This window comes from Astatotilapia calliptera, chromosome 3, assembly GCF_964374335.1.
Source record: "Astatotilapia calliptera chromosome 3, fAstCal68.1, whole genome shotgun sequence".
NCBI lineage: Eukaryota > Metazoa > Chordata > Actinopteri > Cichliformes > Cichlidae > Astatotilapia > Astatotilapia calliptera.
The window spans coordinates 8,738,110-8,759,265 of NC_137424.1; the positions used below are offsets into that span (position 1 = coordinate 8,738,110).

The window sequence follows — 21,156 nt, forward strand, 5'->3', positions numbered from 1 at the left end:
TGAGTGTCTTCATAGTTTTATTTTGGAGATACAGCAATTTTTATATACTGCAGGAAAAACAAAAAACAATCCTGTGATGCAAATTTGCAAAGAAAACAGCATGTGCATCAAAATAAACTATTTCCAGCAGTGCAATTCGAGTTCTAAGCATTCCAGAAACTATTCAGAAAAGTATAGAGTCAAACATGACTTATAAAAACACCAGTATAGGCTTTTAAGGCCTACAAGTAAAAAACTACATTTTCCACGAAAATGACATCACTTCCGGTTTCGGACAGGAAATGGCGGACATAATAAAAAAGAGGTGGAGTACTGGTTTGGGCTGGTATCATCAAAGATGAGCTTGTGGGGCCTTTTCGGGTTGAGGATGGAGTCAAGCTCAACTCCCAGTCCTACTGCCAGTTTCTGGAAGACACCTTCTTCAAGCAGTGGTACAGGAAGAAGTCTGCATCCTTCAAGAAAAACATGATTTTCATGCAGGACAATGCTCCATCACACGCGTCCAAGTACTCCACAGCGTGGCTGGCAAGAAAGGGTATAAAAGAAGAAAAACTAATGACATGGCCTCCTTGTTCACCTGATCTGAACCCCATTGAGAACCTGTGGTCCATCATCAAATGTGAGATTTACAAGGAGGGAAAACAGTACACCTCTCTGAACAGTGTCTGGGAGGCTGTGGTTGCTGCTGCACGCAATGTTGATGGTGAACAGATCAAAACACTGACAGAATCCATGGATGGCAGGCTTTTGAGTGTCCTTGCAAAGAAAGGTGGTGTTACGTCTCTCCTAGGGCATGAGGGGGTAACACAACAACTCCGGAAACTCAGTACAGGTGTTATGAAAAAAAAAAGGTTTAATGGCAGCGCTCTCACAAAATAAACAACCCAGACTCAAACAACAAATGTGGGGGAAAAAGGGACAGTTAGGTTGTGCCAAAAAAACACCAAAAAGACAAAACCAAAACTTAGCTGAGCTGAGCTATTATCCTAGAAAAGCAACAAACAGGAGAGAAAAACCCTAAACCTCAACTTAAAACAAGCTCAAAATTACATGGGTGGCACCAACCTACTTACCTAGTGTTTCTAACACAAAGACTCTACGTGAGTAAGTGTATGGGGTCCCCAAACTTACCTAGTCCACTTTACTCCCACCACAATCATCAAACAAAAGAAAGACAGCAGGAAAACATCACACATGTGTCAAACAATTCAAGGAGGGAAGAGAGCCGCGCCCAGCCACAGGTGAGTCTCCTTATCAAGGGTTTCACTCCTGGGTTGTCCAATCAGGGCCTCCCTCCTCTAATTAGTTGGACGTCACACAGATTGACATCAGCCTGCAGTCTGCAACCTAAGGGAATGGAAAACAAAAGGGGAGGGAAAGAAAACATGCAGCCTGCAGACACGTAACACCCCCACCCTTACAAGTCCAAACAAACAGTTTGGATCCTTCAAACACAAACAAAATCCCTAAACAGACTACAGGGCACGGGATAGTGCATCAGCCAGGACATTTTCTGTCCCTTTTTTATGGCAGATTTGAAGGGTGTACTCTTGAATGATTAAAGACCACCTCATAAGCCGACGATTGTTATTGTACATCCTTGAAAGGAAAACAAGCGGATTGTGGTCTGTAAAGACTTTTATGGGCTCCCTGCTTAATCCGAGATAAACCTCAAAATGTTGCAGAGCCAGCAGAACGGCAAGAGTTTCTTGTTCGATGGTTGAATACCTTCTCTGGGGAAGAGTGAACTTCTTTGAGAAGTAGCACACAGGGTGGTCGAGTCCATCCTGATCTTCCTGTAGAAGGACAGCACCTACCCCGACGGCACTAGCATCGACCTCCAACTTGAATGGTCGGCCGAAGTCTGGGGCGGAGAGAACAGGGCCCTGTTTCAGGAAGCCGGTTTAGAAAACTCAGAGTGAAAAACGATACGCAGGGTTGAGTAACCCCGAACTGTCCAACTCGGAATATTCGGTTTCAGAAAGGCTGATAACAATTAGTTCAGTCAACGCGGAGTTGCTTTAACCCCAAGTGAAGCGCGCGGACGAGGATACATAAAGCCCTGATAAGCGGAGCACAGATTAAGCGAGTCACCATGGAGACGGAGGGAAAGAAGGCGTGGTCAATGTATTTTACAGCGCTTGAGGCCGAAATTCTGATGGCAGCATATGCCGATAACACGCAAATTCCGCGGAAAAAAGTAACACAGCCACAGCTGCGAAAGACAGGGAGCATGCATGGCAAAACATAGCCGACAGAGTCAATGCGTGAGTGTTAATATAAACATTGATCTAGGGATTTCCACCCATTTAACACGTTATTTTATCATATGTTATTTTATTTGTTATTTTATACATTTTATTTTGTGATGTGATGTGAGCGCAGGTGCAACCCAACAGGCCCCAAACGTTCCTGGCAGCAAGTAAAAATGAAATATAAAAATATAGTCCAAACAGGTATGGTGTAATTGTATTATGAGCCATAGTGCTTGGTCTGTTTGTCCTATGTAAATCAATTGCAGTTAGAGGCTACATTAATTTCCTTTCTGTAAGCACTTATTGAAATTATCTGAGCACATTACAAGTACATATTTGCTTACTCTGTATGCTCAAATGTGGCCCGTTATAGCCAACAGAAAAAAAGCGGAGGCCCGAAAAACAGGTGGGGGTCCTCCACCACCACCACTCACAGAGCCTGAGCAGTTGGCCCTCAGCCAAAACAGTGGGCGCCCTGTGGCCGAAGGCATCTCTGCGGGGACATCCTCTGAGTCAATAACCCCGCAAGACACAAGTGCCTACATAGGGGGTAAATCCAAAATAATACATGATGTGCATACATCCTTTCTTCACAGTCACCTTTGCAGTGCTACTCATTCATTTGATAAACTCTTTACCATAATGGATTATTTTGTAGTGAAGTTATTTTCCTACTGATTTTGCCTTCCCTCAGGCTTGGTTGTCTTTGAGAGCATAATGACAATGAAGTGTAAGGTGATTGGTATGTTTGTTAATTGCCATTTGGTCCCTTGTAAGTTATAAGTGACCTGTATAAACCTCATATTCTATCAGTTGATGGTGGTGGTGTACTGCATCTGGTGCAGCCTCCTGTTGAGCCAGACCAACATGCAGTTGTGATTAATACTCCACAGATTATATGAGTGTACAGTAGAACAGCAATGTTGTTTATTTCTTTACTACAGGAAAATAATGAAGAAACATTGACAGCTGTTACAGAGGAGGAAGCAACAGAGACACTTTATGAGGTTTACATCTTTTAATACTTTGTGTACAGGAAATACAGGCGACCAATAAAGCCAGTTGAACAAAAAATCTGTTTATTCTTCTTTCAACATGTTGAGGTGATGGGTCAAAAGAAATGATTGTGACATATGGTGTCTCTGACTGCACTTCCATCTTGTATGTCCGTGGGAGGGTCAGGATGTTCATGGTTTGGATCACTGCTGATGTTTGGTTCAGAAGGACAATGTTCTCCTCTAATTGTGGCAATGTTGTGAAGAATCACACATGCCACAATAATGTCACATGCCCTTTCTGGGGTGACCCTGAGTCTTTGCAGGCACTGGAACCGGGCCTTAAGCATTCCGATAGTCATTTCAATTCTGGCTCTTGTCCTGCAATGAGCCAGATTATATCGCTGCTGTGGGCCCGGTTCAGGGTCAGGGTAAGGGGTAAGCAAATAGGGTAAACATGGATACCCCCTATCACCAAGCAAGTAGCCAGTGAACTCTCCTAAGACAGAAGGATACACTTCAGTTCAAATGTCCCTGAAGCAATTGGTCTTTATATATTTTAAAGTATTCTCAACTCACCATGTCCAAATTTTGTGCTCCGTGTACATTCACGGAATATTTGTGAGTCATGGACAGAGCCTGGCCACTTGGCTTCCACATTTGTGATAATGTTGGCAGCATCCTATATGATCTTCACAGTGCAGAGAACACAAATTAGCATCCATTACTATGATGAAATAATTTGTTAGTTTGAAATGCTACAGGGAACTATGTACCTGTACATTAATGCTGTGGAAAGACTTCCTGTTCACATAGTCTCCTTCATTTACTAAAGGAGCAATGACTGGAATGTGAGTGCCATCTATACAGCCAATCACGCCTGGGAACCCTGAAAATAAATGTAAAATTTAAGTAGTAGTCCAAGTATCACCACACCATAAATTAAGTTTTGGTCATCCTGATACCTGCAATTTTGTGGCATCCCTCTTTGATGAATCTTGTGGGTCTATGACCGGGGAACACCACAAACGAGTGCAGGAGACGTTTCAGTGCAACTGTAACATTCCTGACTGCCCGACAGACGGTAGCCTTGGAAACGTGCTCAGCGTCACCAATATTATACAGAAAGCTCCCGTTTGCAAAAAAACGAAGTGCAATACAAATAATATGTAATGAACTGAGAGCATGTCCGCGATGTGTCACATGCGTAATATTAGGCCTGAGGATGTTATTCAAATAACTTATAGATTGTGCTGAGAAACGGTAACGTTCGCACAGAAAATCATCAGGAAATGATAAAATGTCCAAACGCGCTCTGATCACTCTCTCCCGGCGGAGAGCTCTGCGGAGAATTTGGGCTTCACGATCTACTGGCTCTTCAAGGAAGGGACACGCCATGTCTGACACTTCCTACAGTCAGGTTTCCGACAAAGGGGCGGAGACAGTCAGGGTTAGTTGTAGTAAACCTGCTAGGGGGCAGGTTAGCTTCACGGCGTGTGTCGTCATAGTGACTCACTCAGGCTTCAGCTGAACTCGCTTTGTGAAACCGTAAACCCAGAGTTTTCGTTAACTCAGGGTATACTTACTCAGTTTTTCCACTAAACCGGCTTCCTGAAACAGGGCCCAGGTGTACATGAAAGCAATCCTTTAAGGTTCTCAAAGGCATGTTGGCATTCATCAGACCAGGTAAATGGAACTGATGGACTGGTCAAGGCAGTCAATGGGGCAGCTACTGTTGAGAAGTTCTTACAGAACCGGCGGTAATATCCAGCCATCCCAAGAAAACGACGTAGCTCCCTTCTTGTAGATGGAACTGGAAAGGTTGAAATGGCATGGATCTTTGCATCCACTGGGCATACCTTTCCTCCGCCAACTTGTTGGCCTAGATAGAGGATGGTACCTTTACCAAACTCACACTTGGCCAGGTTCAAAGTCAGCGAGGCAGCTGAGAGGCGTTCAAACACAGCTGACAAAGTAGCAAGATGCTCTGCCCATTTACAGGAATACACAACTATGTCGTCTAGGTACACCCGGCAGTTTGGAACATCACCCAGTACTTTGTTCACAAGCCTCTGAAATGTAGCTGGCGCATTACATAACCCAAATGGCATGACTGTGTACTGGAGGAAACTGTCTGGAGTAACAAAAGCAGATATCTCTGACGCCCTTTTGGTTAAAGGAATCTGCCAGTAACCTTTCAACATATCCAGTTTAGTAATGAATGTGGCAGGTCCGATGTCATCAATGCAATCATCGATGAGGGGCAAGGGGTATGCGTCAGGAACTGTCACCGCATTCACTCTTCGGAAGTCCGTACAGAACCGTGGACTCCCATCAGCTTTAATGTCCAACAAACAAGGAGAACTCCAGGGGCTGCAACTGGGTATGGCAAGTCCATTCCTAATCAGATACTCTACTTCCTTTTCATGGCCTCCCTTTTGATGGGATTGACCCTATATGCATGCTGTTTAACGGGTGCAGGATTTGTAAGAATAATGTCATGGGATATCAAACTCGTCTGGGTAGGAACATCCCCAAACATACACCGGAACGACACAATCAGGTTCTGGATATCTTTAGCCTGATCAAATGACAGGTGAGACAAATAATGGGGCAAATCTGACAGAATCTCACCATTACTTAGTCTCGTACCTTGTGACGCATCTTTGCGCCGGACCGCGTCCTCCTCACTGCTTTCATTGGCCATCTCTGAAGTTACGCATGCTACAGGAGAGCTAGATGTAGCTTTGGGTGGCGTGAGGGGATCATCCTCGCTCTCTCTCGTAAGATAATGTTTTATCATGTTAACATGGCAGATTCTGGTCTTGCGACGACGATCAGGTGTTTGAACAACATAATTGGTCTCGCTAAGTTTCTTTTCCACAACATATGGTCCCGAAAACTTTGTTCTTAGAGAATAGCCCAGGATTGGTCGCTGATTTGTTTTTGTTTTGTTTTTGAATGTCAGAAATGTATATTTGTGAATGTGGAGATGTTATATTGGTGTCACTGGTAAAAATAAATAATTGAAATGGGTATATATTTGTTTTTTGTTAAGTTGCCTAATAATTATGCACAGTAATAGTCACCTGCACACACAGATATCCCCCTAAAATAGCTCAAATTAAAAACAAACTAAAAACTACTTCCAAAAACATTCAGCTTTGATATTAATGAGTGTTTTGGGTTCATTGAGTACATGGTTGTTGTTCAATAATAAAATTATTCCTCAAAAATACAACTTGCCTAATAATTCTGCACTCCCTGTATGCAAAACAAATTATTGCGCTAGCTTACCCGGTTCCGGTTCTACAGGGATTTAAAGGGTTAACAATAACAATGTATTGAATAATGACTTTAAAAAATAATGTAAAATAGTGTGCAAATACTGATAACAGTGCAAGAGTTTGCAATATAAAAAATAAATGAAAAATGTAAACATCTATGTTTAGTGAACTTTGCAGTGTTGCTCTGTGGTGCAGCTATGACACCTAGCAAAGTTTACACACTTGTCGTGTCCAAATTCATGAGTTGCATCCTCCTGAGGCCGCATTTGTAGACCGATTACGTCACAGCGACGCGCCGAAGGCTGTCCAAATTCATATACTGCTCCGAATGCAGCCGACAAACGAGTCCTCCTTTTCCCCGAATTTGAAGGATGGGTCGGGTGTATCCTTCGTGGCCTACCATATCCCAGAATTCATAGCGCGGCCCAGCCAAACTCCAGTTTCCAACAATGGCGGCCGCTACTAAGTTTTAAAATTACTCCTACTAATCTTTCTGGGTCAGAAAATAAACTTTTAACATATTTTCAGGCGAGAAAGTAGTTGTGTAAACATCAAATATCAGCTCGGTTTATCAAGATATCGCATATTTGCAAAAGTGCTTCGACGTTTTCGGAGACGTCTGCTACCCAACAGCTCGACAGCCAGCCGGGAGCTCGAGGTTACTGATGCGGCCGAGAACGGCACAACTCCCGGCACATCATTTTCAGATCACCGCGGACTTTCGCTACTTGGGTTAAACGTAAGATATAAGTCACTTAGACAACCTAAAAATGTTATTGTTTGGCTTTTTTCAGTGTTTTGTTTGTTCGTGAGTAAATCGGTTTGGCTGAGATTAAAGTTATTAGATTAGATTAGATAAAATAAAAAATAAAATAAGATAAAATAAAACTGTGTAAAAACCTTGGTTTTTACACAGCTGACTAAACGTCAAACAGAAAACTGATTAAACAGAAGTATGAGACAGTTGAGAATTTACGCCAGTGTCCTGTTATACTTTAGATAGCAAGGATCAGACGGCTGAGTTTATTAAACTCCACCGAGACAGCGGTGACGCTAATCAGAAGGCTAGACCGTCCAATTTCACGGCCGTTTACTTCCGGCGTACCCGATCTTCTGAGGACCCGGCCCACGTAGACCGCGAAGGCCAGGTCCTCAGGAGGATGCAGCCCATTTTACCTATTCGGAACCATGATAACGGGGTTCTTGCTGATCGGAGCTGGCTTGGCCCTGACTTATCGGAGAAATAAGAGAGCGGAACCGGCTGTTCAAACTCCCCCTAAGCTGACCGCTGGAATTGAAGCGATGGGGCGAGGCGCGGCCTCCCACACCGAACGCAGCATGGTTAACACCTTGGAGACGCTTACAGCTGCCGTGAAGACTCAAACTAACACCATTGAGCGTATGATGGGATACATCAGAGAGGGGCCTGCTCACAATAACACCCTTGAGCGAAAGTTGGATAACATCGCAGAACGGCTCACTGCAGCTGTGGGGTCTCAGAACCAAAAGAATGACAACACCACGGAACAGAAGCTTGATACCATCATGGGGAGGCTCGCAGCGCTCCAACGGGAAATCGAGGCCCCAGTGTCAGAGTGCTAAATTCGCTGCTCGCATAAAGGAGAAATCAACAATATTCTACATTTGGACACCACGGCGCCAGCTGCTAGGCCCAAGGCTGGAGCCCACCAAAACAACTCCCTGATAACGACTGTGTGATGACTATTCTTCCCATCCCATGAAGGACACCTGGATCGGCTGGAGGACTGTTTACTTAGCCTGATACGGCGAAGGACACTGTCTCAGCTGAACTATGGACACGCACACACATACACTTACACTGATAAGCACGCACTCATCCCCCTCCCTTCCAAACGCCTTCGATGCTTGTTCCTGTGGGGGAAGGCAGCGGGTCTGCGTGCCGCGCTGAAATGATAGCATGGTGCAGGACGACTGCTGTGTTCCTTCGAATCACCCCCCACCCCCTATCCATCCCCTGTGGCTTGTCATGTGCTCTGATGTTGTGATGTGGACATTAATGTGCTCTCTGTGCAGAGGAGTTTTTTTGTTTCCTGTTCTCATGCTGTCCTCCCATAGGTTGCCCAGCGTGTGAAGAGGTCTCTTTTTTTCCTCTTGTACTTTTCCCAATGTTGTGTAATTTTTTCAGTGTTATTCTCTCAACGCTGCCGGTCTCTGACTGTATTCCCATGTGATGTCTTGTTGTTGTGTGTGTAAGTCGGGGGGGGGGTCCTATTCCTCTGTGGGGCAACCTGCATATGGCCAATAAAGCATTCATTCATTCATTCATTCATTCATTCATGAATTTGGACACGACCACTGTGTCTACTTGATCCACGTCTGACTCCGCGAACCCATAATGTTTCCACACCACTGAAGTTTTTTTTTTTTTTTACCTCTCTTTTCAACCAATGGCAGTCACTCTCCTCTCCAAATAACTTCTGCTTAGCTTTCCGAGCTTCCCTTGGGTCTTCTTAATTGTTGTGATGCGTGTTGGAAATGCAAAGAGGTGCGCTCAATTTGCCACACGGAGCAGCGCGAGAGTAAAGCACGGGGGAGGGGCTAATAATCGGCTCAGTCATTTTTAATGATCGTTGAAAGCCCAGATCGTAATCGTGATTAAAATTCGATTAATTGAGCAGCCTTAGTGTAGAGAATAACATCCTCCCTCCTACTCTTACTCAGGGTCTCATAACACTTATTCCAAAGCCAAACAAAGACTTACTTCTTATCGATAATTGGAGACCCATCTGTCTGCTCAATGATCACTATGAGATTATGGCTTTAGTACTTGCTAACAGAATGAAAGAGTTCTTGGACACAATTATCGATGAGACACAATCAGGCTTTATGAGAAACAGACACCTTTCTAAGAACATGAGACTGGTTTTAGATCTACTTGATTACTCTGATTTGGTATCTGACTATAGCTTCATTCTCTTCCTGGATTTTTAAAAGGCTTTTGATACAATTGAACATCAATTTATTTTCCACTCTTTGGAAAAATTTGGCATTTTTCTGTAAAGCTATCAAAACCTTGTACACGAATGGCAATAGCTCAATTAAAATGATTAAGACTCCACCCCGAGATTTGACCTGTTATACAAGGAATCAGCACAGCTGATAAGGAGCTCATCATCAGCCAGCTAGCTGATGACACCACACTCTTCTTGAAGAATGCAAATCAAATCCGTCCAGCCCTTAGTGTTATTAGTGATTTCTCTGAGGCATGTTAATACTTTTAGCTATTTTATATCCATAAATGTAAGTTTATTAATAAAACACCATATTTCTGCCTTTTTATAAGGATATGAATTGTACATACAATCAATTTCAGACTCAACCAACAAAAAGCCTCTCAGAACAATATTTATATTGTAACAGTTGCTATTGTAATGCAGTGTATCGGCACATGGCGGCGCCTCCTGTCTCACGACTGGTGTCACCCCCTTTTTGTTCTTCTTCGCACTCCTCCTGTAATGGATGCTCCCGTGTGTACGCGGACTAGTGTGCTCTTTAGTAATGTGTGGTAGAGGTAGCACTTTTATTTTTGATATTGTAAATAAATGAGTACTTTTTGGAAAGTCAGAAGCTGTTGCTCATTCGCTATCCACCTGCACACCTCCGCGGCTGGCTTCATCTCCACTGCACGTTACAACTGGCGCCCGAACTTTTTCCCCTTGGACTTCAGACGATTTTTGCATCCCGCCGAGGATTCTTCTCTTCTAGCACGTGAACTGTCTCGGAAATCCCCCCAGTTTTGCGGACGCTCGGACGTTTTCTCCAGCCATGGCCGCAGCCTCAGCTCAGGTGGGACCCAACTAATTTCTGGATACCGTGGTGTGCCGCTGCTCCGCTTGGGAGAAAGAAAAAGAGAGAAGCTGACTCCGCGACGCAAATGGACTCCGTGGATTTGTTATTTGTTGTTGGTTTCGTCTTCTAAGGATTAATTCTTCTGTGGAGAGCCTGGACATGAACATTTCTGCTGGCTTTTCATTCCCCTTTCCCTCTGCTGTAGCACATGTAAGTGATAGCTTGGCCGACTACAACCGTTGGTGCTGGTCTTCGGCTCAGTATAACGAAACGACTTAAAACTAATCTTGCATTGAGCTCTAGTGTTGCAGACATGCTATTGTAATAACATGGTTCTGATCACTCCAGTCTAATTTCAGTTGTTGGGCGAAATTTTATATGTGGTTTTTCTAAATTTAATCTTGAACGCATTTTTGCAGTTTTGTCTTTCTAGTCTGACCTAACTGACTCTTTTACTGCTAAATCATTAACTGCTCTGTGCCCTGGAGCGGCTTAATTTTTTTGAAATCGCAATGGCACACTGCCCAGACGACTCTGACTCAGACATGGAACTTACCTCGTTACCTATGTGCCAGATAGTTGAAAATGTGACTCCTAGCCTTAGCCAACAAGTGGTGGAGTTAAGAACTGAGGTGAATAAGCTTAGTGATTGTTTACGTGACTCACTGAACATACAGCAGAGTTTACTAAGGCAGTGGGACCAACTCACAACGGGGAACTCTCCCCCTCCTGCAGTCCCACAGTCTCCTGTTTTCCCAATGGCCACATCGACACCTTATGTTCATGTGATGGACAAAACTGAACCCACCAACAGTACCAATCCGTTCCTGCCCAGCAACCCATTTCAACCTACAAATCCTTTCCTCCCATCTCACTCACTTGAACTCAGCAGCACTTCCAGAGTGATTGCGGCAGCTTTACATCACGCAAAGCTGGAGCCTCCTGTGTATGCTGGGGACGGAAAAGTGCAACCTGAGGACTGGTTAAATGCAGTTGGCACATACAAAGCCTCATTGAACCTAACTGATGGGCAATTGCTAAACGAACTGCCACACTTTCTTGCAAAAGAGCCCGGGAAATGGTTCAAGGCACTGAGCTCCCACATCACATCATGGGCTCAATTCTGTCAACTGTTTAAGACAGTTTTTCTGCCCTCCGACAACCAAGAACGCATCCTGAGAGGAATTTTGGATCGTGTTCAGGCTCAGGACGAGCCGCTCCCAACCTTTGTCGCCCACATGTTGAGTGAGTTTGACAAACTGAAGAGCCCCCCACCTGAAAAAGACAGAATTGACCTAATTAGTAAACATGCTCTCGAAAAATACAGAGTTGCCCTGTATGGCGCTAATGTCACTTCTGTAATGGACCTGCTGCTACGCGCTCATGAGCTTCACTCAGTGCTTGGACCACAAAGACCACAGCCTGCTTTATGTAGCAAAGACAACTATAAGCCTGAACCTTACTGCTTCAAATGCTCTCAGCCAGGTTTCACTACACGCACCTGCCCAAACTGTAACACCCAACCTCATTTGCCACAACGAGCCTCGAATACCGCTAGGCATGGCCCAGTCCAGCCATTGCCAGCACCTGGCCCCTCTGACCCTGGCCATGAAAAGGTGGAATTAAGCAGCACCACATCCCAGCCACAATACAGGCAGTCGGGAAACTACAGGGGGGGGGGGAGGACATTTTACAGAGGCCAACCTTCCCCCAGTTACTAACGGAGCCTCACACGCCCGATTCACTACAGGGTGGACACAGTCTTGGACACTTGGAAGACAATTTTTCACAAGTCCACTGGAATACCCCACTAAGAACGAAAGTGAACTTCAATGCTTCATCTGTGGAGTCTACCCTCGACACGGGTGCTTCCCTCTCGGCTGTACGAACAGATCTCATTCAAGTAAATGACTCTTACCCTAGAAACACAAGTGAGTGGAATGGTCCTGCAGTTAACCTCGCCAATAATGCTCCCTGTATCTCTGTTGGTGTTATTTGGCTCAATATTGGATTCATGAACAAGAACTCTTACCAGCGTTTTGCCATAATACCGTATTTTCACAACCATAAGGCGCAATTAAAAGTCTTAGATTTTCTTCAAAAAGTACGGCGCGCCCTATAGCGCAGTGCGCCCTTTGTGTTGTAAGGAGGACGTAGTAGAGAACACCATGAGAACACTAAAGGGTGAAGTGTGTGCGTTGACTTTATTGCACATACCTGTATAAAAGAACAGGTATGTGCGTTATGCAGGACACCGTTGTTTTAACAACCCTGAAAATGGCAAAGAGACACGCTTACGAAGCACAGTTTAAACTGAAGGCCATCAGCTACGCGGAGGAACATGGAGATCGAGCAGCGGCGAGAGAATTAAAGATTAATGAATCGATGGTTCGCAAATGGAGGAAGCTGGAAAACAAGCTCCGACAGGTCAAGAATACGCAGCTGAGTTTCCGCGGACATAAGGCGATCATCGAGCAAAGAACGAGCGGGAGAAGCGTTTCGACGGTCACCATTCGGCTAAAAGCAGTTTCACTTTCACTTTTTATGAAACGGTGCCATTTTTCCATCCGGACCAGGACTACGGTAGCGCAGCAACTTCCAGTGGATTATAAGGAAAAGCTGGCCATCTTCCGCTCCTACTGCAGCAAACACATCGGCGACAAACACATCCAGCGATGGATGACCGATGGAGACCACAGTTTAACCAAGAGTGGAAGGCAGCGCCGGGCAAGTTACGCCACAATTTGCCAATGGATTGTAGATGCTTGGGCTAACATGTCTGCTGGCACTGTTGTTCGAGCTTTCGCAAAAGCCGGCATCATTTCCGAGGAGCCGCACGGCACGGAAAGTGACTCTGACAGTGAAGAAAGTGAACCTGGCATGTTTGATGGAGATTTAGCGCAGCTGTTCGATTCAGACACAGAGGATGAGGACTTCGATGGGTTTGATTGATGATAAAAATGTGAGTACCAAACTTTGTTTTGCTCCTGCTTTATTTTTAAATACGCACACTTGTATGCTTGTGTGTTGTTGATGATGACGATTACTGGTAATAAAAATGTGAGTAAGGTACCGAACTCAGGTTTGCTCCCGCTTTATTTTTAAATACGCATACGGTACTTGTATGCGCCCTATGATCCAGTGCGCCTTATGTGTGTGTTAAATACAGTAATGGCACACATAACTGAGACTGCGCCTTTTAGCACAGTGCGTCTTATGGTCGTGAAAATACGGTACCAGATTTGTCCTCTCCTTTCATTCTGGGAATGGATTTTATGGCAAGAGCTTCTGTTTCTATTCACATTCCCACTAGAACAGTCTACATTGAGGACATCCCCTGCCCACTCGCAGACAATGAAGAGGACCTTCAAAATGATTACTCGCATTCACCTGGAACACTGATGTCTTTGGACTTGGTTCGCTCAGACTTAACAGCCAAACTGTCTGAAGCAAGTCTCTCAGAGAACAACAAGGATGCTTTACTAAATCTGCTCAGCAAGTTTAGCTCCTTGTTTGATGGTCAACTTGGTCGAACGGCTCTCACTGAGCACGCCATAGAGACTGGCAATGCAACACCTGTCAAACTCCCACCCTATCGCACGTCACCTGCTAAGAAACGTGTGATTGAAGAACAAGTGCAATAAATGTTGAAGGACAACATCAATGAACCTTCCACAAGCCCTTGGGCAGCTCCTGTAGTCATTGTAAATAGAGCGGCCACGGAACCAAGGTTTTGTGTGGACTTTTTGTGTGGACTGCCTCGTGTAGATGAGTCTTTGGACTTTCTGGCAAGAGGAAAGTTTGTCTCGACATTGGACTTAGCGCGAGGCTATTGGCAGGTTGCTGTAGCAGAGGACTCGAAGCCTAAAACTGCCTTCATCTCTCACTGCGGTCTCTTCCAGTTTCGGGTGCTGCCCTTTCGGCTCTGCAACGCACCTGCAACTTTTCAGAGACTCATGAACTCTGTGCTTGCTGGCCTCATTTACAAAACGTGCGCAGTCTACCTGGATGACATTGTTATCGCCTCACCTACCTTTGAACAGCACTTAGTGGATCTTGAGGAGGTGCTGGGCAGACTCCAGGCTGCTGGCTTGTCATTGAAGCTCAAAAAGTGCCAATTCTGCCTCGATGAATTCACCTTTCTCGGGTACTGCATCACATCATCAGGTGTTAAGCCCGATCCGGACAAAGTAAAGGCGGTTAAGGAGTTTGATACCCAACCTCAGTGAAACACGTCCGTCAGTTCCTTGGCTTGACTGGCTATTATCGACGCTTCATTCAGAATTATGCCCGCCATGCCGAACCTCTTCACGCCATCACCAGAAAGGACAATGCTTTCCACTGGGACGGCAGCTGTCGAAGGGCCATGGACAATTTGAAGGATCATGTCACATCAGCCCTGATCCTGTCATTTCCAGACTTCAACCGTCCCTTTTCCATTCACGCCGATGCATGTGACATTGGTCTTGGGGCAGTGTTGATGCAAAAGGATGACAAGGGTCGTGAGTACGTTGTGGCTTTTGCTAGTCGCTCCCTTCACAAAGCTGAACTCCCCTACTGCACTTCAGAGAAGGAGTGCCTCGCTGTGATATGGGCTCTGGAACACTTCCGCCCATATGTTGAAGGTGTTCATGTTACTATCTTCACTGACCACAACAGTCTCAGGTGGCTCATGTCTCGTCAAAACCCAACGGGCCGACTTGCCCGCTGGTCACTTCGTTTGCAGGACTTTGATTTCACAATAGTGCACAAACCTGGTGCACAGAACAAAGTTCCCGACGCACTGTCACGCAACCCTTTGCCTCTGACCTGTGACAGGCCGACTGATCTTTTACCAGATCATGCTGTTATGGGCAGCCTGGACATTCGTACTCTGCCCCCCGTCATTCTGGCTGACCGTTCACAATTCAGACAGCTGCAGTTAGACGATCATGTCACAGGTCCACTCCTCAGAGACATTGAAGCAGACTCTCTGAACAGCTCGGACAATGCCACCTTGTTACAGTATGTTGTGTATGACTCTCTTTTGTATCACAGAGAACCCAAGTCCACATGTGCTTTGCACCCTTTGAAAGAGCTGAAACTGTTTGCCCCTACTTCCATGAGAGGCACCTTGCTGGACTATTACCATGACCACCCCACAGCAGGTCACTTGGGTGTTTCTAAGACATTGGCTAGACTGCGTTTTAGGTTTTTCTGGCCCAAAATGGCAGCTGATGTGAAACGCTATGTGATTTCATGCTCAGTGTGCCAACTCACCAAGCCAAGTCAGAAAAAAGCAGCCGGTCTTATGGTTCCCATTGTCCCCCAGAAACCCTGGGAGTATGTGGGTGTGGATTTTGTTGGGCCACTTCCCCGCACCCCCACTGGTAATGCTTATTTGATCGTGTTTGTTGACTATTTGACTAAATGGGTTGAAGCCAGTGCTGTCAAAGAAGCTACATCTCAGGTAGCAGCTGGTAAATTCGTCACTGACATTTTTGCTAGGCATGGTACACCCACTTACCTCATTTCTGACAGAGGGTCTCCTTTTGTGAGTGAGCTTTTTGAACATGTTGTTTCTGCCTTAGGCTCGGTGCACAGACTCACTACGGCATATCACCCTCAGACAAATGCTACTGAACGCGTCAACCGGACTCTGAAAACTGCAATCCGCGCTTATGTAGGTGATAAGCACACATCATGGGACAAGTTTCTCCCTCAGATTTGCTTTGCTCTGCGCACCGCCCCCCATGACAGTACAGGTATGACTCCTGCCATGATGCTTTATGGTCGTGAGTTAGACACCCCGCTTGACCTTATCACTCAGCCTTCTACAGCAGGTGTTGATGAACCGGGTGTGCCTTACCCTGAGACTCTGAGAGCCTCCCTGCAGGAAGCTCACGACCACGCCAAAGCAGCTTTGGACTATAGCCATGACAGACAAAAACATTACTATGACTTGAGACATCGACATGCCACGTTTCGTGTTGGTGACCTTGTGAGAGTTAAGACGCACCCCAGGTCAGACGCTCAGTCTAACTTTACTGCTAAACTTGTACCACTGTTTCAGGGACCATTGTGTGTATCTCAGAGACTCAGTGATATTAATTACAGGCTCACTTGGGTGGACTCCGGTGTGGATGCAGGTGTTTATCATGTTGTGAACATGCAACCGTTCCATACCTGGGACTCTCTCACTTGCCCCATAGTTACGTCTGGCTGGAGCAACAAAAGATGGACTAATGATTTTCACACAACCAGGCTTGATCTGAAGTGAAATGTTCTGGTTAAACCTGTTTGACGCTGTCTTGTTGCATTGCTACTTTGAGTCATGAAATGTAGATGTTTCTGTTTGCTCTACTTAATCCAGTTTTATGGCTCTTTCGTGCGTTAAGGTTCATTCTTGGCATTTACTTAGAAAAAAAAAAAAGAACAAAAAAAAAGTGAAAAAAAACTAAGAAAACTGATTTTCCACTGTACATATTCGTCTTATTTTCACCAATTTCATTTTTAAATGGTCTTTTGCCCTGTGTGTGTGCACCAATCTTAGCTGTAACCTATATGTATAGGGTACTGTTAGGTGTGGTGTGTGCTTTTTCAGCTGTGTACGGCTGAGGACAGCCTTTTTCTCACCGGGGGGGGGACTATGTAACAGTTGCTATTGTAATGCAGTGTATCACCACATGGCGGCGCCTCCTGTCTCACGACTGGTGTCACCCCCTTTTTGTTCTTCTTCGCACTCCTCCTGTAATGGATGCTCCCGTGTGTACGCGGACTAGTGTGCTCTTTAGTAATGTGTGGTAGAGGTAGCACTTTTATTTTTGATATTGTAAATAAATGAGTACTTTTTGGAAAGTCAGAAGCTGTTGCTCATTCGCTATCCACCTGCACACCTCCGCGGCTGGCTTCATCTCCACTGCACGTTACAATATGTTGATTTTTTTCGCCTACTCATATCATCATTTTTTTACTCCTGGTTCTGTATGTTCATGTTCTGTTCTTTTGTAAACTTCATCTGTTTGTATGTTGTATACTCATTGTGTTTCAATAAAGTTCGATTTAAAAAAAGGTACGTTCTAAACGAAGCTTCAGACGTCACTGATCACGTGACTCTGGCCAAACGAATCAAGAATCGACACGGTGCTTCTGAAGCAGCGCGTTGATCTTTCTGACACACGCACCGGAGCGTCAGCTTCAAGCGGACCATCACTACGTCTCACATCTAAAGGTGTCAAGCTAACTTTGAACTGAGTTCAGTCAATCTGGAGTTTTTCCAAGTTTTCTGTTGCTCTCTGTGAGAGAAGAGCATTAAAGGCGGGGCTCTCCAGAGTCCACCAGAGTCCCACCCCCATTCTCTGCGGCCTGCTGGAGCGGGAGGGCTAGTAGGAGGAGTTGGCCGTCCGACTGCGGTCTGGGGTGTGGGGCCTCCCTGCTGCTGCGGAGTCGGGGTGGTCTGCCTCTCCCCACCGCAGGGAAAAGGGTAACACCACCTGGGTCTGGGTGCAATTCCCCCCTCCAGGGGCAAGGGTACCTAGACCCGGTTTGTAGAGTACGCTTGGGGAGTGTGATTGTGTGTACAGCGTCTCTTTATGTCTGTCTCCGCGTTGGTTGAGTGTGGAGTGAGTGCATATGAGGGTGGGAATGGATGTTTGTGTCTGTGTGTGCCCGTATGTCTGTGTCTATATGTCAGGTTGGGTATCAGACGCCACCTCTCTGGGGACACCTCAGGCCCTCCAAGGTTTGGAGGCCTATCTCCACCCACCACCACTTCCCCTGCCGGTGGCGGACTCCCTCAGGTGTCGGTGTGTTGGTGGTTCTTTGTGTCTGGGGGTGGGCGTCCGGGTACACACCGGCTCACTCCTTGGCGGCCGCTTGTCGGGGCCTGGGGCTCGCTCGGGCCCCTTTGGGGGTGGGGTGCCCCCGGCCTCTCGGCCTGGGGCTCGGTCACTCAGGCACAGCTGGGGGCCGGCGGAGCTCACGGGCGCGTCACTGCAACTCCCCCTGACTTCTGCTCCGCGGCTGCTGGGCGAGCCCTCATCTGGGACTCTCCTCAGCTCTTACTGGAACAGTGGCGCGGCTGCCCCTCTGTTGGTCTTCCATGGTCTCTTGTGTTCTGGGGGCCTCTGGATGTCTGGAGTTTTGATCTCCTCCATACCCACTTCACACCCTGGAGGACGGGGCTGTGGCCCCCCCACACTCCCTAGCAGATCATTACATGGAGAAACCTTTGGAATGCAAGCATGCTGATCCACACAGGTATGCACACATGGGTATTCACAGACGCGGACTAAAGCTTTCTTGGCTGCTGCCTCAAAGCACACTGTGCGCTGTCTATCTTGCGTGCTGCACAATATCGTTTATTATTTAGTAAATATTGATATCTATGACTAGCTTGTTTATTGTGATGGTGCTTTGTTTTCTCTATTATTATGTTGCTCTTTGTTGTTTGCTGTCTCCTCTGTTTGTTTTTTTTGTTTGTTTTTTTTTTTCTCCATACAGGTGACCCAGGAGTTCTTTTTTTTTTTCTCTCTCTCTTCCCCCCCCTTCTCACCGTCTCTTCTCCCCTTTGGTTTTCTTTCTTTCTCTCCCCCTCTTTCTCTCATTCATTCCCCCTGCCCTATTTATTAAAAAAAAAAAAAAAAAATGACAAAGGATGAACTGAAGCTCTGCCATCACGTAATGTCGCATACTGCTGTTTCTGATGTCATTTTAGAAAAAAAATAAAAAAATAAAATAAAATAAATAAAAAAAATAAAATTATCGGTCGTACCCATGCTTCCCCGACGTCATGCCAGCGCATATTGGGAAATTCGTAGGCACCGATCGGTTTTCTATCAGCCATTTGCTGGGAGTAAGGGCGCCCTCCGTTTGCGAGGTGCGCCTGCTGCTGGCGGCACAGGGAGGAGAGGGCGGGGCGGCGGGGAGTCTCTGGCTGGCTGGAGTGGCATCTAATAACCAACTTGCAAAACAAAATAAAAACAACACAACAAACAGATATTATGATACAGACTTATAATCTGCACCGATGTTTTTTCTAAATTCTATAAAGTGAGTGCGAGAGCCCTCGGTGCGCCTGCACGCTGCTGAAGTCAAAGTAAACTTTATTGTCATCTCCGCTACAGACAGTCCAGCATATAGAGAGACGAGACGACGAGGCTGCAGTTACAGCGGTGCAAGTAAACAAACAATAAATATAAGAAGAGTAAGAAAATAAATCTACACTTTAGGACTCGGGGTAAAGGATCAATAACAATTTAAATTTATAATTTACAGTTTGATGATTTAAAGTCTCACACAACCCGTCAAAAGGGGCGGGGCCGGCTGCTTCCAAGTAGAGCACATTTCATTTATAATGATGTAAATCCAAGCCCATCATGGATTCACGATCTGAATCCTGGGTTGTGTGAAATCCCAGAAATCAACCTTAGACAAAGTGAATCTGTGAACTAAGGTGTAGGTCTGTTAGGTTAATTGTGCTGATCCTCGGGTTGGGGGATTTGTGTTTGTACTGGAGCGCAAAATTCAAACCAATGGAAGATGGACAACAAAAGTTCAAAGCCATCAGGTGCTCAGGTTAGAAAAAAGAGAAAAGATGCAGGTAAGCAGACGTGTGATTGGATAATGACAGGTCATCCTGAACCAATCAGACTAAACTCCAAACAATACATTATGTTACAGATTTTAATATTAATTAGTCATTGTTACTTGTTGATTTGTCCTTTTGTCATTGTGTGACGAATTATGACGACTGTTTGGTAGCTGTTATTGTCCCTCTCTCTCTCTTCATGTGTGTTTCTCTGGTGAAACAATAGTTTTGTGTTAATGTCAGGGCTGCACGATTTTGCATAAAATGAGAATCACGATTTTTTGGCTTAGAATTGAGATCATGATTCTCTCATAACAATAAATAAACATAAAACAACAAATGTCTCACGTTTTGTTGTTGCAGCAAAATGTTGTCCTGCTTGAAATTCCGTCTCCACCGTTGCTCGACGCTGCGTGTACAGAGCAGGTAGCGCAACAATAGAAAAATAGTTGCGGGACGGCACTGTGTAGCGTTTGTCTAGGGTGTTGATCGTTTTCCTAAATCCCTCGTTTTGCACAGTGTTGATGGAGCCATATCTTTGGTCAGGTGATAAGTGATAGCCTCCGTAATGTCTTTGTGCCTGCGGGAGTTCGACGTGTATATTGATGTTTGGGTGGTTGACCGGGACGGATTTTCTCCTGTCACTTTCTCGTCATCCCTGACGTGCTCTCCGTTGTTTTTTCCCTGCTAATTTTAGCATCACACGGCACAGCTTCTGTATCACGTGGTATAAGGCTCCGCCCTTGTCATCTGTTGAGCAGGAAGAGTGAGCGCTTGTTTTCATGCAGAGTACGTCCCGGATCAAAATGTGAAGTTTTTCAAATCACAACTTCTTTAGTTAATATCATTTCAGTCTCAGACAATCTCGTTTCTCTTACAGAGGTTGAATGCAACTTCTGCGGATGGCGGTACCACACAGTGTGCGTGGACTTCCCCTGCACAGAAGGCAACTACAAATGCTGTGAATGCTAAATAAAAAGAAAAAAATGATCCCTGTTGTCTTTGCTTGATGATTGGTTTGAGTCTTGACAATCCACATTGCTGGCGTTGCATCTTTCAATGCCAGCAATGGCAGGTATCAGTGCTCAAACCTTTTGTGTTTGTTTTCAACAAGTTGCCCACCTCGGGAAACAAACATGTGTTCTTTTACTTGTCAGATGAACATATGAGACACTTTGACTCTTCAGTGCAGTGTGGAGCCTAACAAAGATCTGTTTTGT

General features: G+C 45.5%; 1 protein-coding gene and 1 long non-coding RNA gene across 4 annotated transcripts in view; one reads left to right on the forward strand and one right to left on the reverse strand.

The window, feature by feature from the left end:
• LOC145424185 (uncharacterized) overlaps positions 1 to 21,156 on the forward strand; it is a 36,316-nt gene that overhangs the window by 5,742 nt on the left and 9,418 nt on the right. The window contains exons 2-3 of one of the 3 annotated variants that reach the window (XM_080297245.1): positions 20,634 to 20,725; positions 20,817 to 21,011. The exons of 1 other annotated variant lie outside the window; for it this stretch is intronic. The gene's annotated coding sequence lies outside the window, so the exon portion shown is untranslated. Of the gene's footprint in view, positions 1 to 16,949; positions 17,585 to 20,633; positions 20,726 to 20,816; positions 21,012 to 21,156 lie in introns of those variants that run through there. One more of the 3 variants, XM_080297238.1, reaches the window with a different exon arrangement.
• LOC145425064 (uncharacterized) lies at positions 3,313 to 6,127 on the reverse strand. Its single transcript, XR_013905749.1, has 2 exons — positions 4,216 to 6,127; positions 3,313 to 4,139 (listed from the first exon to the last, which is right to left on the reverse strand). It is a non-coding gene; the product is annotated as an uncharacterized LOC145425064 (long non-coding RNA).